General features: G+C 47.7%; 1 protein-coding gene across 2 annotated transcripts in view; it reads right to left on the reverse strand.

Moving 5' to 3' along the window:
- luzp2 (leucine zipper protein 2) overlaps nt 1-17,617 on the reverse strand; it is a 185,933-nt gene that overhangs the window by 129,987 nt on the left and 38,329 nt on the right. The window lies entirely within an intron of this gene.

Raw genomic sequence — 17,617 nt, forward strand, 5'->3', positions numbered from 1 at the left:
CAGAACTCTGAAAGAGGCTGCAAAGTTTGGGAGAAAATAGAGCAGCTAAATAGATCAATAGTTTAAATTCTCCAGTGGAATGGGTGCAAAGTGTAATCTGTGAAGTGGAGAGATTGGCCTAGAAAATGGAGTTTAGAAGGATGAGGGGGTATCTTATAGAAACATATAAAATTATAAAAGGACTGGACAAGCTAGACGCAGGAAAAATGTTCCCAATGTTGGGCGAGTCCAGAACCAGGGGCCACACAGTCTTAGAATAAAGGGGAGGTCATTTAAGACTGAGGTGAGAAAAAACGTTTTCACCCAGAGAGTTGTGAATTTGTGGAATTCCCTGCCACAGAGGGCAGTGGAGGCCAAGTCACTGGATGGATTTAAGAGAGAGTTAGATAGAGCTCTAGGGGCTAGTGGAGTCAAGGGATATGGGGAGAAGGCAGGCACGGGTTATTGATTGGGGACAATCAGCCATGATCACAATGAATGGCGGTGCTGGCTCGAAGGGCCGAATGGCCTCCTCCTGCATCTATTTTCTATGTTTCTATGCTTCATATTAAACCAGCAACCTTTAGACTATTACAGCAACATCAGCAATGTGAAATTCCTCCCCAATTATTTTGACACTAATGTTTTGATGGTATAACTTTCCGTGATACTCTTATGAATGCCTTTATAATATTGCTGTCGGTAATGTTATTGGGAGAAAACATCGCATTTTCCAAGAATTCTTATTTATTAATGATATGCTGCTCAATATTTCAGCCAGAATATTTACAGAGATGGATACATTTTCGTGGGTCTACTTTCATTGCTTGCGTTTCATTTTCAGCCAAATTGACTATCCATGTGGGTAGTCAGCAGATTGTTTTAATAATTGTTCTCACTTATTTTTCTGCAGAGTTCACTATCACAGCTTCTTGCAATTAGTTTGTTCGAGATGACTTTGTCTTCCCATTGTGGGAAGCTGGCTTGGAGTTGCTGCGAATGATTCAGATGAAAGGTGCGCTGGTTTTATCAATTATTATTACCGCATTTCTTATTTCTTCTCCTTGGATTGTCACCTTGTCGTGGTGGAGAAGCTCGTGTGGACCCGAGATCCTGAGAGCGATGCCGTCTGGAGCTACGCTCCTGGTAGGGCCACCCATGGCGGTAAGGTCGAGGGGGAGGTCTCTGACAAAGAGCAATCCAACCAAGACCTCAACGATGGAACAGGAGGAGGACGATGGCTGACCTTAGTGGAGCGTCACAACGGCTGGGAAGGCGGATGAAGGCTGCGGCAGAAAAGGGTCTCCGGTCGTCTTGGACTCCATGCCACTGGATCCTAACCCAGATCTGTCAAGGACCGTGGGGTGGCCGCCTGTGCACCAGTCTCCCCACGTTAAACAAAGTCACGCACTGGCGTCCTCCAGCCCTGGAGCCACCCATGGTCAGCCACGACCGAAGGGGGCCTAAGAATTACAGATAACAGATATTGGAGGCACAAAGCAAAGTTGAGAAAGCATTTTATCGGGATGCATCACAGCACGGTTTGGGAACAGCTCCATCCAAGACTGCAAGGAATTGTAGCGAATTGTGGACGCAGCCCTGACCATCGCACAAACCAACCTCCCTTCCATTGACTCAATTTATACCTCACCATGCCTCGGCAAGGCCAACAGCGTAATCAAGGACCAATCGCACCCTGGCCACTCCCTCTTCTCCCCTCTCCCATCGGACAAAAGGTACAGAAGTGAGAAAACGCACACCTCCAGATTCAGGGACAGTTTCTTCCCAGCTGTTATCAGGCTGAATCATCCTACTACAACCAGAGAGCGGTCCTGAACTACTATCTACCTCATTGGAGACCCTTGGACTATCCTTGTTCGGACTTTACTGGCTTTACCTTGAACTAAACGTTATTCCCTTATCATGTCGTGGGGCTGGCCGGCCTCTGAGCGTGGGGAGCTGTGGTGGCGCGCAGCTGCGACCAGACTTCGGAGCCTTGGAGGCTCCGGCTGCAGGCCCGGTGGACGGTGACATCGGGAGCTCGCGGGTCCCTGGTGGGAGACCGCTTTTTGGAGCTCCCGCGGCGGCAGCTTCTCCCGCCCGAGTTGCGGGGTTGAAAACGACCCGGAGCGGGGCCATACATCGCCCGGAGCGGCTTTAACATTAAAACCCGGAGCGGGGCCTTACATCGCCCGGAGCGGCTTTAAACATTAAAACCCGGAGCGGGGCCTTACATCGCTCGGCGCGGCTTTAACATTAAAACCCAGAGCGGGGCCTTACATCGCCCTGCACTGCTAACGGCCGCGAGACTTACCATTGCCCGCCGGGTGCTTTAATATCGGGAAAGGATGGAGAGCAGGGGAGAGACAAGACTTTGCTCCTCCTCACTGTGATGGATGTCTGTGTGAATTGAGGTGGTTGTGTGTCTTGTAAAAATTGTTTCTTTTTGTTGTACGGCTGCAGAAACCAAAGTTCCTAACGGATAAATAAAGTTGATTGTATTGTATTGTATGTATCTGTACATTGTAAATGGCTCGATTGTAATCACGTATTGTCTTTCCGCTGACTGGTTAGCACGCAACAAAAAGCTTTTCACTGTACCTCGGTACACGTGACAATACCCTGGACTGAAACTGAAGATGCAATGAAGGGTTTGGTAGAGACAGAGAGGGGTGGAGTGTGGGGTTGGTTGGAGGGGGAATGTTGTCCCGTGGATATTTGCTGGAGTTGTTCATCTTTGGATGTGTGGGATTGTTTAAATGTTATTGTGAATATTACAAATAAAATCTATTACCCTCATTCTTAGCCATTTCCTTAAATTGATTGCAATTTGACAGAGGCATGCAGCATCTAGACAAACAGCCTACTCAGCACACCTTGCCCACACTGATCAACATGCCCCACATGCACCAGTTCCAACTACCCGGGTTTGGCCCATATCCCTCTAAATCTTTCCTATCCATGTACCTATCCAAATGTCTTTTAATTGTTCCGTTTAGTTCACAGATCCAGCGTGGAAACAGGCCCTTCGGCCCACCGAGTCCGCACCGACCAGCGATCCCCGCACACTAACACTATCCTACACACACTGGGGACAATTTGTAAATTCATACATAGAAACATAGAAAATAGGTGCAGGAGGAGGCCATTCGGCCCTTCGAGCCAGCACCGCCATTCATTGTGATCATGGCTGATCGTCCCCAATCAATAACCCGTGCCTGCCTTCTCCCCATATCCCTTGACTCCACTAGCCCCTAGAGCTCTATCTAACTCTCTCTTAAATCCATCCAGTGATTTGGCCTCCACTGCCCTCTGTGGCAGGGAATTCCATAAATTGACCAATAATACCAAGTCAAGCAACCTACAAACATGCACGCCTTTGGAGTGCGGGAGGAATCCGAAGATCTCGGAGAAAACTCACGTGGGTCACGGGGAGAACGTACAAACTCCGCACAGACAGCACCTGTAGTCGGGATCGAACCCGGGTCTCTGGCGCTGTGAGGCAGCAACTCTACCGCTGCTCCACTGTGACCGCTCTCAGTCGATTCACAGTTGTTTCACAGGGAGAACGTGCAAACTCCGCACAGACAGCACCCGAGGTCAGGATCGAACCCGGGTCTCTGGCACTACGAAGTAGCAGGTCTACCCGCTGCGCCACCATGCTAATAACAGTTGTTTTGCTCTATTTCCAGAGACGCTGCCCTTCTGTCTATCAGTGATAAGAATACTTCTAATATAAAACCCCTGGGGTCAGAATTGGAGTTACAATAAGTACCATGTCATTCTTCAATCGCTTAAGTTCCTCAAACAAGGTCTCTTGGACTTCAGATGAAGGATCCAACACATCAAGTTAATGAACCCTTTGCCGAACCGCTCTCATTGAATATGAAACCAATTTCCTCAAAATAAACATTATCAAAATTCATTGTACTTTTCACAGCTTGTTCAGATGCAAGCAGTGACTGTCAGTTAAACCCCTGTCCCACGGTAGGAGTTCATTCCAAGAGCTCTCCCGAGTTTGCCCTGATTCGAACTCGGAGATTTACGGTAATGGCCACTCGTCGGTACTCGGGGCTCTCGTGGACATTTTTCAACATGTTGAAAAATCTTCACGAGTCTTCCCGTGCTTACCTGCCGTTAGCGAGTCTTCCCGAGTGCCTGCCGTTAGCGTTACGAGCCGCTAAGAGACGTCCCTGAGCTCCGATGTACCCGCTACGTTCATTCTCCGTGCTTACCACGAGTTTGATTTTTTTTAAACTCGGGAGAGCTCTTGGAATGAACTCGTACCGTGCGACAGGGCTTTTAAGGTTACTGCCAAGAAGTAGGATTGCACCTATGTTTGGCTCACTGTAACATGAGAATCAGATGATAGACACAAAATGCTGGAGTAACTCAGACTGAAGAAGGGTCTAGACCCGAAACGTCACCCATTGCTTCCCTCCAGAGATGCTGCCTGTCCCGCTGAGTTACTCCAGCATTCAGTGTCTATCTTCGGTTTAAACCAGCATCTGCAGTTCCTTCCTACACATTAGAATCAGAGGGGGTTATCAGGCACAGAAACAGGCCCTTCGGCCCATCATGTCGATACTGATCAAGTATCTTTCTACACTAACCCCATTTACCAGCACTGGACCAATAGTCTGCTGTGTCTTGTTGATTCAAGTGCCCATGTGGAAGCAGCACAGTGTGCTGGGGTCTCCACCCGAAACGTCACCCATTCCTTCTCTCCAGAGATGCGGTCTGTCCCGCTGAGTTACTCCAGCATTCTGTGTATATCTTCGGTGGAAGCCAGGCTATTGGGGGAGTGCTGCGTAGGTTCACAAGGTTAATTCCCAGGATGGCGGGACAGTCATATGCTGAGAGAATGGCGCGGCTGGGCTTGTGTACTCTGGAGTTTAGAGGGAATCTTATTGAAACTTACAAGATTATTAAGGGTTTGGACACGCTAGAGGCAGGAAACATGTTCCCGATGTTGGGGGGAGTCCAGAACCAGGGGCCACAGTTTAAGAATAAGGGGTAAGCCATTTAGAACGGAGACAAGGAAACACTTTTTCTCACCGAGAGTGGTGAGTCTGTGGAATTCTCTGCCTCAGAGGGCGGTGGAGACAGGTTCTCTGGATGCTTTCAAGAGAGAGTTAGGTAGAGCTCTTAAAGATAGCGGAGTCAGGGGATATTTTGTAAATTCAGGCTCGAAGGGCCGAATGGCCTATCCTGCACCTATATTCTATTTTTCTATGTTTCTATATGGGGAGAAGGTAGGAACGGAGTACTGATTGGGGATGATCAGCCATGATCACATTGAATGGCGGTGCTGGCTCGAAGGGCCGAATGGCCTCCTCCTGCACCTATTGTCTATTGTCTATCTGCAGTTCCATCCTACGCATGTGCTTCCAGTTCCACTGAGACAGTTCCACCGGGGGTTTTGAACTCCAATTTATGTTGTCAGGTAGAAACAAGTATCACATTGTCAGGGGCTTGTAACCATTGTTGCAACCTGATGGTTTCAGTCATATACACACTCAATCTTTTTTTTATCTAGTTGAGCTGGTTGTTAATGGTTCTGCTTATTTGAATGCGACGACAATTTGTCTCATAAAAACGTCATTTGATGTTTGATGGAGCGTTTAATTTAATTTATAATGACAATTGTTTTCTTTGGAATCAGCAGGTCTCATTAATAATTCTCCGATAGGTATGTGGAGCTAAATTGCAGCATCTCCATTGTTTTTAACTTCAGGAGCACTTTTCATTTTCTTTCAATTTAAATAACAATACCCTTAATATCCTTCAGGACGGCTGGGTTGTGCAGCGGGAGAGATGCTGCTTTACAGCGCCAGAGACCCGGGTTCCATCCTGACTACGGGTGCAATGTTTACAGAGTTTGTACGTTCTCCCCGTGACCTGCGTGGGTTTTCTCCGGGCGCTCCGGTTTCCTCCCACACTCCAAAGACGTGCAGGTTTGCAGATTAATTGGCTTCGGTAAATTGTAAAAAAGTCCGTGGTGCGTAGGTTAGTGCTAGTATATGGGGTGATCACCGGTCGGTGAGGACTCGATGGGCCGAAGGGCCTGCTTCAATGCCGTATAAACAAGCGCCTCATATTTTGCTCTGGGTAGCCAACAACCGAGTGGTATGTACATTGAATTCCCTCACTTTAAGTAACTTCATCTCATACTCCCCTCCTCTCTGCCCTCACTCCTTGCCCCCCCCCCCTTCCTCCTCCCTGCTCGTTTTCCACAGATCTCCACCTCGTTCCTCTTGAGATCACACCTTCCCCAGCCAACAATGGGCCTACCTGGCACTGCCCATGTCGAGGTGATTTGTAGCTGGTCCTGGTCTTTCCTCACCTCCAGCTCCTCACCTCACCAGCCTCAGGGAGCAAGAGATTTAAAGGGGATCTAAATGATTTTGTGCTTTGCCTTAGGAATTGGGTGGCAGCGGTAGAGTTGCTGCCTCACAGCGCCAGAGACCCGGGTTCGACCCTGACTACGGGTGCTGTCTGTGCGGAGTTTGCACGTTCTCCCCTTGACCTGCGTGGGTTTTCTCCACGATCTTCGGTTTCTTCCCACACTCCACAAAGACGTGCAGGTTTGTAGGCGAATTGGCTTGGTATCAATGTAAAATTGCCCCTAGTGTGTGTAGGATAGTGTTAGTGTGCGGGGTTTGTTGGTAGGCACGGACTCGGTGGGCCGAAGGGCCTGTTTCCGTGCTGTATCTCCAAGCTAAACTACAAATTGATATGCAGCAAAGCTACGTAAAATTGGTGATGCACATCGGGGCCAAAGTTCCCACCTTTGAATAGGACGTAAACGTGGGCAAACTCTTCTGTTCATTTCGATGATTTGCACAAAGTGCTGGAGTCGCTCAGCGGGTCAGGCGGCATCTCAGGAGAACAAGAATAGGTGATGTTCTGGGTCGGAACCCTTTGTTCTGCTAGCACAGAACCACCAACAAGTCTGTGCTCAGGGCAAGATCATGGGATGCAGGGCAAAGCGAGCTAAAAGCAAACCAGAAGCCTCAGGGATACATTACTGGAGAGAGTCCAGAGCAAATTGGCTCACATTCAAGTAGTACTATAGCATCTGTTAAACTCAGTTGACAAAATAAATCTGCTCATAAAAAGCTATCGTCAGCAGTATCGACGCTGAAACTACTAATCTGTAATTAAAAAATAATTTCAATGGGGAAGGAAATTTGGGATTTTTATCTTTTCTGGCATCAATGTAACAGGCAACTCAACATATCCCACTAAAAGTAAACTCCAATTCTTAGTTGTAAAGGTGTAGGGTTGATCCAGAATTAAAGAGCAAATGTGACGAAACAGAGGGGAGGTTGTGGGACTAAACGAGGGGTTATCATGTCAGAGGGGGCAGCACGGCAGTAGAGCTGCTGCCTCACAGCGCCAGGGACCCAGGTTCGATCCTGACTACGGGTTCGGTCTGTTCGGAGTTTGTACTTTGTACAGAGCCCTAGTGAGACCACACCTGGAGTATTGTGTGCAGTTTTGGTCCCCTAATTTGAAGAAGGACATTCTTGCTATTGAGGGAGTGCAGCGTAGGTTTACAAGGTTAATTCCCGGGATGGCGAGACTGTCATATGCTGAGAGAATGGAGCGGCTGGGCTTGTACACTCTGGAGTTTAGAAGGATGAGAGGATATCTCATTGAAACATATAAGATCATTAAGGGTTTGGACACGCTAGAGGCAGGAAACATGTTCCCGATGTTGGGGGAGTCCAGAACCAGGGGCCACAGTTTAAGAATAAGGGGTAAGCCATTTAGAACGGAGATGAGGAAACAATTTTTCTCACAGAGAGTTGTGAGTCTGTGGAATTCTCTGCCTCAGAGGGCGGTGGAGGCCAGTTCTCTGGATACTTTCAAGGGAGAGCTAGATAGGGCTCTTAAAGATAGCGGAGTCAGGGGATATGGGGAAGAAGGCAGGAACGGGGAACTGATTGGGGATGATCAGCCATGATCACATTGAATGACGGTGCTGGCTCGAAGGGCCGAATGGCCTACTCCTGCGCCTGTTGTCTATTGTACCCCCCGTGGGTTGTCTCCGGTTTCCTCCTACACTCCAAAGACATTCAGGTTTGGAGGTTAATTGGCTTCTGTAAATCGTAAATTGACCCGTGTGTGGGATGGAGTTAGGAGCTCGATCGACCCGATGCGGAGGGCTCGAACGCCAGCTACGGGAGTCAAGATCGTCCTGTCAACGGAAGGCTGGAGGCCCCCGACCGCGGGAGAGCATAGAAGGGAAGAGATTTGAACTTTTTCTCGCCTTCCATCACAGTGAAGAATGTGGAGGAGTCACTGTGGTGGATGTTTGTGTTAAAATGGATTTTGTGTGCTCCGTTGCTTTTCATTGGTATGACCGACTTGGCAAATGAAATTCCTCGTATGTCGCAAAACATGCCCGGCTAATAAAAGTATTATTGTGGGTAGACAAAAGTGCCGGAGAAACTCAGCGGGCGCAGCAGCATCTATGGAGCGAAGGAAATAGGCAATCTATTATTGGCTATATTTAAGAGGGAGTTAGATGTGGCCCTTGTGGCTAAAGGGATCAGGGGGTATGGAGAGAAGGCAGGTACAGGATACTGAGTTGGATGATCAGCCGTGATCATATTGAATAGCAGTGCAGGCTCGAAGGGCCGAATGGCCTAATCCTGCACCTATTTTCTATGATTCTATTGGAAATTTATAAGGAAATAGTTAAATATAAGGAAATCTATAAGGAAATAGGCAACGTTTCGGCCCAAAACGTTGCCTATTTCCTTCGCTCCATAGATGCTGCCTCACCTGCTGAGTTTCTCCAGCATTTTTGTCTACCTTCGATTTTCCAGCATCTGCAGTTCCTTCTTAAACAAAGTATTATCGTGCTTGTGCGCGTGGGTCGTAGATCGGCGCGGACTCGGTGGGAATGCCAAGACGGGTTAACAGAGACATTTTTCTCGGCCTTAACAAAATTGTATGCAGTGGTTCTTGACATGAGAGTGAGTGACAGATAAATTACATTGGAGTGCAACGCTGAGTGCAACATAACCTTTCTGAACAGTACTTAACAGGTTCAATTACAGGACCGCCACTGATTTTCCGGCGCGCTTAGTTCCAGAGCCTTGCTTGGCAGATGATCCGTCTTGCGGGACCATCAGAGGTCACGGACTCCGAGTGGAGCCTCAGAGGTACCGGAACTTTCCGCCAAGGAGGCCGAGGTACCGGCCTGCGAAGTCGGCCACGGGAACGGATCGGCCAGCGCCGGCAGGGCCAGAGTTCCAGAGCCCCGGCCGCAGGGGGGGGAAATCCCGCTTGGCCGCGGATGTCCGGATGAGGTGGAGATCGGTCGCCTCACCCGACCCAGGGGACACATCTTCGAAGGGGAACTTCCAAGGGGAGGGATTTCAAGTGCGCTCTTGTAATTCTGTACAGATTAAATGATACAATAGACAACAGGTGCAGGAGTAAGCCATTCGGCCCTTTGAGCCAGCACCGCCATTCAATGTGATCATGGCTGATCATCCCCAATCAGTACCCCGTTCCTGCCTTCTCCCCACACCCCCCGACTCCGCTATCTTTAAGAGCCCTATCTAGCTCTCTCTTAAAATATCCAGAGAACCGGCCTCCACCGCCCTCTGAGGCAGAGAATTCCACAGACTCACAACTCTCTGTGTGACAACATTTTTCCGCATCCATACCCTCTGATCCCCTTAGCCACAAGGGCCACATCTAACTCCCTCTTAAATATAGCCAATGAACTGGCCTCGACTACCCTCTGTGGCAGGGAGTTCCAGAGATTCACCACTCTCTGTGTGAAAAAAGTTCTTCTCATCTCGGTTTTAAAGGATTTCCCCTTTATCCTTAAGCTGTACAAGCCCAGCCGCTCCATTCTCTCAGCATATGACAGTCCCGCCATCCCGGGAATTAACCTGGTGAACCTACGCTGCACTCCCTCAATAGTAAGAATGTATCGAACCACCAGTTACTTGAAATCGGTGGTGGATATGTACCGTGTTTCTGGGAATTTGCCGATTTTAGCTTCCCGAGCAATTATTGTTGACTGTTGTCCCGTAGATCTCAAAGCTTCACTCCGATTCTGAAGAGCTATCAGTGTTTAATTGTCACATCAACTGAAGTTGCCCCATCGGGTTTAGTTTAGTTTTGTTTAGCGATACCGAGCGGAATCTGGCCCTTCGGCCCAGCGAGTCCGTGCCGACCCACAGCGATCACCCGCACACTATCATTATCCCACCGACTCGAGACAATTTACAATGACACCAAGCCAATTAGTCTGCAAACCTGTGCGTCTTTGGAGTGTGGGAGGAAACCGCAGCACCCGGAGAAAACCCACACAGTCACGGGGAAGAACGTACAAACTCCGTACAGACAGCACCCGTAGTCGGGATGGAACACGGGTCTCTGGCGCTGTGAGGCGGCAACTCTACTGCTGCGCCACCCTGCCCATTTCGATCTTAGGGCCAACGGAATCAACGGATATGGGGAAAAAGCAGGAACGGGGTACTGATTTTGGATGATCAGCCATGATCACATTGAATGATCCTGCTTTTTCCCCCGATATCCCTCGATTCCGTTAGCCCCAAGAGCTAAACCTAACTCTCTCTTGAAAACATCCAGTGAATCGGCCTCCACTGCCTTCTGTGGCAGAGAATTCCACAGATTCGCAACTCTCTGGGTGACAACATTTTTCCGCATCTCAGTCCTAAATTACCTACCCACTTATTCTTAAACTGTGGCAATTAACAAGTGTATAGTTTAGCTCACGCTAAGTCAGTGGCAGATGCTGCAATCTCTGCACACAGTATTATCAGCATCCAAAGTCTTAAAGTTTTGTGGCCATGTTGATCAAAACTGAGCCACACCAGATGTCTGAAGATCAACTGAAGATGTAAAGGTTTAGCAGCAGCTAATTAAACTTTCGAGATACAGTTACAGCGCGGAAACAGGCCCTTCGGCCCACCGCGTCCGCGCCGATCAGCGGTCCCCGCACATTAACATTGTCCTACGCACATTAGACACAATTTACAATTTTACCAAAGCCAATTATCCTACAAACCTGCGCGTCTTTGGAGTGTGGGAAGAAATCGGAGCGCCCGGAGAAAACCCATGCCGTTTCAGGGAGAACGTGCAAACTCCGTACAGACAGCACCCGTAGTCAGGATTGAACCCGGGTCTCTGCCGCTGTTTATTGTTAATATTTGTTGCGGCACAGTGGTTCCGTTGGTAGAGCTGCTGCCTCACAGCGCCAGAGACCCGGGCTTGATCCTGACCTCGGGTGCTGTTTATGTGGAGTTTGCATGTTCTCCGTGTGACCTTGTGGGTTTCCTCCGGTTACTCAGGTTTCCTCCCACATCAAAGTCAAAGTTAATTTTATTCATCACATGCACCCGAAGGTGCAGTGAAATGAATTTGCCAGCAGCGATACACTTAAAAAATAACACACAATAAGATTTGACACCAACATCCACCACAGCATTCTTCACTGTTCATTCTTAAAGCCCTGTCCCACGGTACGAGTTCATTCCAAGAGCTCTCCCGAGTTTGCCCTGATTCGAACTCGAAGATTTACGGTAATGGTCGCTCGTCGGTACTCGGGGCTCTCGTGGACATTTTTCAACATGTTGAAAAATCTTCACGAGTCTTGTCGAGTACCTGCCGTTAGCATTACGAGCCGCTAAGAGACGTCCCCGAGCTCTGACGTACACGCTACGTTCATTCTCTGTGCTTACCACGAGTTTGATTTTTTTTTAAACTCGGGAGAGCTCTTCAATGAACTCGTACCGTGGGACAGGGCCATTATTCTTAAGAACGGTTCACTGTTCACTCTTCATTCTTAACTCCAAAGACGTGTAGGTTTGTAGGTCAAGTGGTCTCTAACTTGCCCCTGGTTTGTGGGGAGTGGATGAGAAAGTGGGACAACATAGAATTAGTGTGAACGGGATATCGACGTAGACTCGATGGGCCGAAGGGCCTGTTTCCCTGCTGTATCTCAAAACTAAATCTTTAAATGAAACCGGTGTGCATTGTGTTTGTTAGCCGGCTTTGCTGCTGTAAGAGTTTCATTGTCTTGTTGTCAACACACACGTAACAATGATACACTCCTGACTCCCAGTGCAAGGGGGAACTGCAGACGCTGGTTTACACCGAAGAGAGACACAAAATGCAGGAGTAACTCTGCAGGTCAGGCAGCGTCTCTGGAGAGAAGGCATAGGTGATGGTTCAGGTCAGGGTCCTTCTTCAGACCGTCTGTGGAACTCTCTGCTGGTTCTCCGGATGCTATCAAGAGGGAGCTAGATAGGGCTCTTAAAGATAGCGGAGTCAGGGGATATGGGGGAGAAGGCAGGAACGGGGGTACTGATTGGGGATGATCAGCCATGATCACATTGAATGGCGGTGCTGGCTCGAAGGGCCGAATGGCCTACTCCTATTGTCTATTGACCAAAGGCAGAATAGCGTAACTAAACATAAGCAACAGCAGATCTCGGTTTACAAAAAAAAAAGACACAAAGTGCTGGAGTAACTCAGCAGGTCAAGCAGCATCTCTGGAGAACATGGACGTCACGGGTTGGGACACTTCCTCAGAATGAGAAGACTCAGTCATTAAATTCCTTGCTGTCTGGGCTGCCACAACAGTCCATAAAATTAAATAACTTCAGTTATTGCCACAGTGGTTATTACTGGATAGGTGTCTGATTGTAGAAAATGGGAAAGATTTTGTTATAACGAACCCTGCAATGTACATGTCATTATAGACAAAGGCCTCCTGGTGATCCTTGTGATCGTCTTGAGTTTGTGCTGCTGTCAATAGAGACAAAACCTGCAAACCTAAATCTATACAGTGTCTCGGTGGTGGAGTCTCAGTAGACCTGGGTCCATGGCGCTCTGAGGCAGCAGCTCTACCTCTGTGCCACTGTGCCATCTTGTTATATCCAGAAATATACTCTTCCTGCCAACATAATCCTTTAATTTTTTAATGAAACGTTACTTCATTATGGGTGGTACAGCGGTAGAGTTGCTGCCTCACAGCGCCAGAGACCCGGGTTCGATCCTGACTACGGGTGCTGTCTGTACGGAGTTTGTACGTTCTCCCTGCGACTGTGTGGGTTTTCTCCTGGTGCTCAGGTTTCCTCCCACACTCCAAAGACGTACTGGTTTGTCGATGACGAGGAAACACGGAGACGAGGAAACACTTTTTCTCACAGAGAGTTGCGAGTCTGTGGAATTCTCTGCCTCAGAGGCCGGTTCTCTGGATACATTCAAGAGAGAGCTAGATAGAGCTCTTAAAGATAGCAGAGTCAGGGGATATGGGGAGAAGGCAGGAACGGGGTACTGACTGGGGATGATCAGCCATGATCACATTGAATGGCGGTGCTGGCTCGAAGGGCCGAATGGCCTACTTCTCCACCTATTGTCTATTGTTATTGGCTTCTGTAAATTGCCCCTAGTGTGTGTAGGATAGAATAAGTGTGTGGGTGATCGCTGGTCGGCATGGACTCGATGGGCCAAAGGGGCTGTTTCCATGTTGTATCTCTAAACTAAACTACTCACAAAGCAACTGCAGGATTTTTGAGATTAATTCAAGGAACATAAGATTTAATTTTATCTCTAAATTCTAAAGAGGAAAAGAAGAAAAGAAAAACAAATGAATATTGATGAGAGCTGACACAATTTAACTAATTTGATGCAAGAAGTCATGGCAAATAACACACCGGGGGGAGCTGTTATTTTGTTTCTAAAACATTTGACAGGCATCGGAACTCTTTATGGTGCATTGAATATATTATATCATCATTGTTTGTAGATAATTTAATAACTTGTCGCTCATGAGAGGCTAGTTCGTTATTCATGACCGAATATAGAAAGGGCTAATTTCACATCAGTTGTGGATTGGCAATCATCGAGGTACAGTGTTAAGTAATGTGACAGCCGCAGGGAAGAAGCTGTTCCTGGACCTGCTGGTTCGGCAACGGAGAGACCTGTAGCGCCTCCCAGATGGTAGGAGAGTAAACAGCCTGTGGCTGGGATGAGAGCAGTCCTTGGCGATGATGAGCGCCCTTCGCAGACAACGCTTGCTTTGGACAGACTCAATGGAGGGGAGTGAGGAACCGGTGATGCGTTGGGCAATTTTCGCCCAGTGCTTTCCGGTCGGAGACAGAGCAGTTGCCGTACCATACTGTGATACAGTTGGTAAGGATGCTCTCGATGGTGCAGTGGTAGAAGTTCACCAGAATCTGAGGAGACAGATGTGATCATGGCTGATCATCCCCAATCAGTACCCCATTCCTGCCTTCTCCCCATATCCCCTGACTCCGCTATCTTTAAGAGCCCTATCTAGCTCTCTCTTGAAAGTATCCAGAGAACCGGCAGAGAAAGTAGTTGAGGCCAGTTCTCACAGAGAATTCCACAGACTCACCATTCTCTGTGAGAAAAAGTGTTACCTCGTCTCCGTTCTAAATGGCTTACCCCTTATTCTTAAGATCGGAGAGTTTGCGTTAGACTCCAACACGGCCCCTGAGCCAGCGAGCGAGAGATGCTGAATTAACTTCTGTAACGTTATGAGGATGTTGCCAGGATTCGAGGGACTGAGCTATAGGGCAGGCTAGATTCAGGTTTTCATGTGTTAGAAAGAACTGCAGACGCTGGTTTAAATCCAAGGTAGACACAAAATGCTGGAGTAACCCAGCGGCACTCGCAGGCAGCATCTCTGGAGAGAAGGAATGAGCGACGTTTCGGGTCGAGACCTTTCTTCAGACTGATGTCAGGGGAGGGGGCAGGGCAGAAATAGAATGTAGTCGGAGACAGTAAGACTGGTGGGAGAACTGGGAAGGGGATGGAGAGAGAAAGCAAGGGCTATCTGAAACATAGAAACATAAAAAATAGGTGCAGAGTAGGCCATTCGGCCCTTCGAGCCTGCACAGCCATTCAATATGATCATGGCTGATCATCCAACTCAGTATCCTGTACCAACCTGCCTTCTCTCCATACCCCCTGATCCCTTCAGCCACAAGGGCCACATCTAACTCCCGCTTAAATATAGCCAATGAACTGGCCTCAACTACTTTCTGTGGCAGAGAATTCCACAGATTCTGTGTGAAAAAAAAAAATTCTCATCTCGGTCCTAAAAGACTTCCCCCTTATCCTTAAACTGTGACCCCTTGTTCTGGACTTCCCCAACATCGGGAACAATCTTCCTGCATCTAACCTGTCCAACCCCTTAAGAATTTTGTAAGTTTCTATAAGATCCCCCCTCAATCTGCTAAATTCTAGCGAGTACAAGCCGGGTCTATCCCAGTCTTTCTTCATATGAAAGTTAGAGGAGTCAATGTTCATACCGCTGGGGTGTAAACTACTCAACTACTAGGATTTTCATGTGTTGTTTTAACATTTAAACCCAACAAATATCAACTGCAGATTTCGGAGAAAACCCACACGACCCTTTAATCCCACAAGCTTCAATTTTGCTAAAAATCTATTATTTAGCACAACAAAAGCCCCTTGAAAAGTCCTTCTCTTTTGAAAGACAAAAAAACAGCTTCAGCATAGAGCAATAAATATATTTCATATCTTAGGCAGGGAAATATACATTCTCACACACCATATAGTTTAACGTGGATATTTTGGTAAGACGCAAGAAAAACAGCAGTCATGAATGAAAATGTACTCTGTGGTATACAAATAAAATTATTTCATTTAAAAATAAAGTCTATGTCTCATGCCAATGATGTTCCATCCATTTAGAGTTTTGCAAATTGGGTTCTGGTGTAATGACTTCCAAACACGCGTGGTCTTCACTACATGTTTTATTATAGACACTGGTATAAAACACACACCGTCCCCTAGCTGTCCGTGGTCTGTCACTGGAGCTAGAGAGCGAGAGGGACGTGGGGAGGCTACAGTTATACTGAAGATAATAGGGAGTGGTTAGTAGTGGTGAGGTCACTATGTTAAAGGAGCATGCACTGATCTACACTGGCAACAAGAATAAATAATCATGGGACTCCAAGAACAAGAAGCGAGACTCTGGTCTGAACAAGGCAGTCTGCTTGATTAGAACCTCACCTCAACAACTACCCAACAGACTTATTTTCTCGGTAGATGAAAATGCTGGAGAAACTCAGCGTTTGCAGCAGCATCTATGGAGCGAAGGAAATAGACAATCTATTGGAAATTTATAAGGAAATAGGGAAATATAAGGAAATCTATAAGGAAATAGGCAACGTTTCGGACCGAAACCCAAAGGGTTTCGGCCCGAAACGTTGCCTATTTCCTTCGCTCCATAGATGCTGCTGCACCCGCTGAGTTTCTCCAGCATTTTTGTCTACCTTCGATTTTCCAGCATCTGCAGTTCCTTCTTAAAGACGTTGGTTTTCTCCGAGAGCTTCGGTTTCCTCCCACACTCCAAAGACGTGCAGGTATGTAGGCCAATTAGCTTGGTGTATGTGTAAATTGTCCCTAATGTGTGTCGGATAGTGTTAGTGCGTGGGAATCGCTGGTCGGTGCCCACTCGGTGGGCCGAAGGGCCTGGTTCCGTGCTGTATCTCTAAACTAAACTAAACGAAACTGAATTGTTTAAGAAGGAACTGCAGATGTTGGAAAATCGAAGGTAGACAAATATGCTGGAGAAACTCAGCGGGTGCAGCAGCATCTATGGAGCGAAGGAAATAGGCAACGTTTCGGTCTGAAACCCTTCGGGTTTCGGCCCGAAACGTTGCCTATTTCCTTCCGGGTTTGGGCCCGAAACGTTGCCTATTTCCTTCGCTCCATAGATACTGCTGCACCCGCTGAGTTTCTCCAGCATTTTTGTCTACCTTCGATTTTCCAGCATCTGCAGTTCCTTCTTAAAGACTACTTTTCTCCACCATTCAGTGGTACAGAGTTTGTACGTTCTCCCTATGGACCTGCGTGGGTTTTCTCCAGGTTTCCTCCAACACACCAAAGACGTACAGGGTTTGTAGGCTAATTGGTTTTGTCCCTAGTGTGTGTGTGTGTGTGTAGGATAGTGTTAGTGTGCGGGGATCGCTGGTCGGCGCGGACTCGGTGGGCCGAAGGGCCTGTTTCTGCGCTGTATCTCGGAACTAAAGACACAAGGTGCTGGAGTAATTCAGCCAGCATCTCTGGAGAATATGGATTGTTGACATTTGGGGTCGAAACCCCTCTTCAGACGGATATCAGGGGAGAGGAAGACACACATAGATAAGGAAGTGTAAGGTGTGAAAACAGGAATGGGAGTTCAAGGAAGATGTAGAATAGATCTTTGTGAGCTGGAAAAAGGTAACAACCATAAGAATGATCCTGACCTCGGGTGCTGTATGTGTGGAGTTTGCACGTTCTCCCTGTTACCGCTTGGGGCTCCTCCCACACCCCAAAGACATGTGGGTTTGTAGGCTAATAGAACGCATTCACTTGACTTGTTCAAGTTCCAAGTTCAAGTTCAAATTTATTTGGTCACATACACCTTTAGGTGTAGTGAAATTCTTTTTGCCATGCAGCACATAAAAAAAAGAATACAACATGACAGTAATAAATAGTTTCAACATCAAAACATCCCCCCACAATGGTTCCCATTGTGGGGAAAGGCACAAAGTCCAGTCCCATCCCCATGTCCACCCATAGTCGGGCCTCCTTACTC

Source organism: Amblyraja radiata, chromosome 20 (genome assembly GCF_010909765.2).
Source record: "Amblyraja radiata isolate CabotCenter1 chromosome 20, sAmbRad1.1.pri, whole genome shotgun sequence".
Classification (NCBI taxonomy): domain Eukaryota; kingdom Metazoa; phylum Chordata; class Chondrichthyes; order Rajiformes; family Rajidae; genus Amblyraja; species Amblyraja radiata.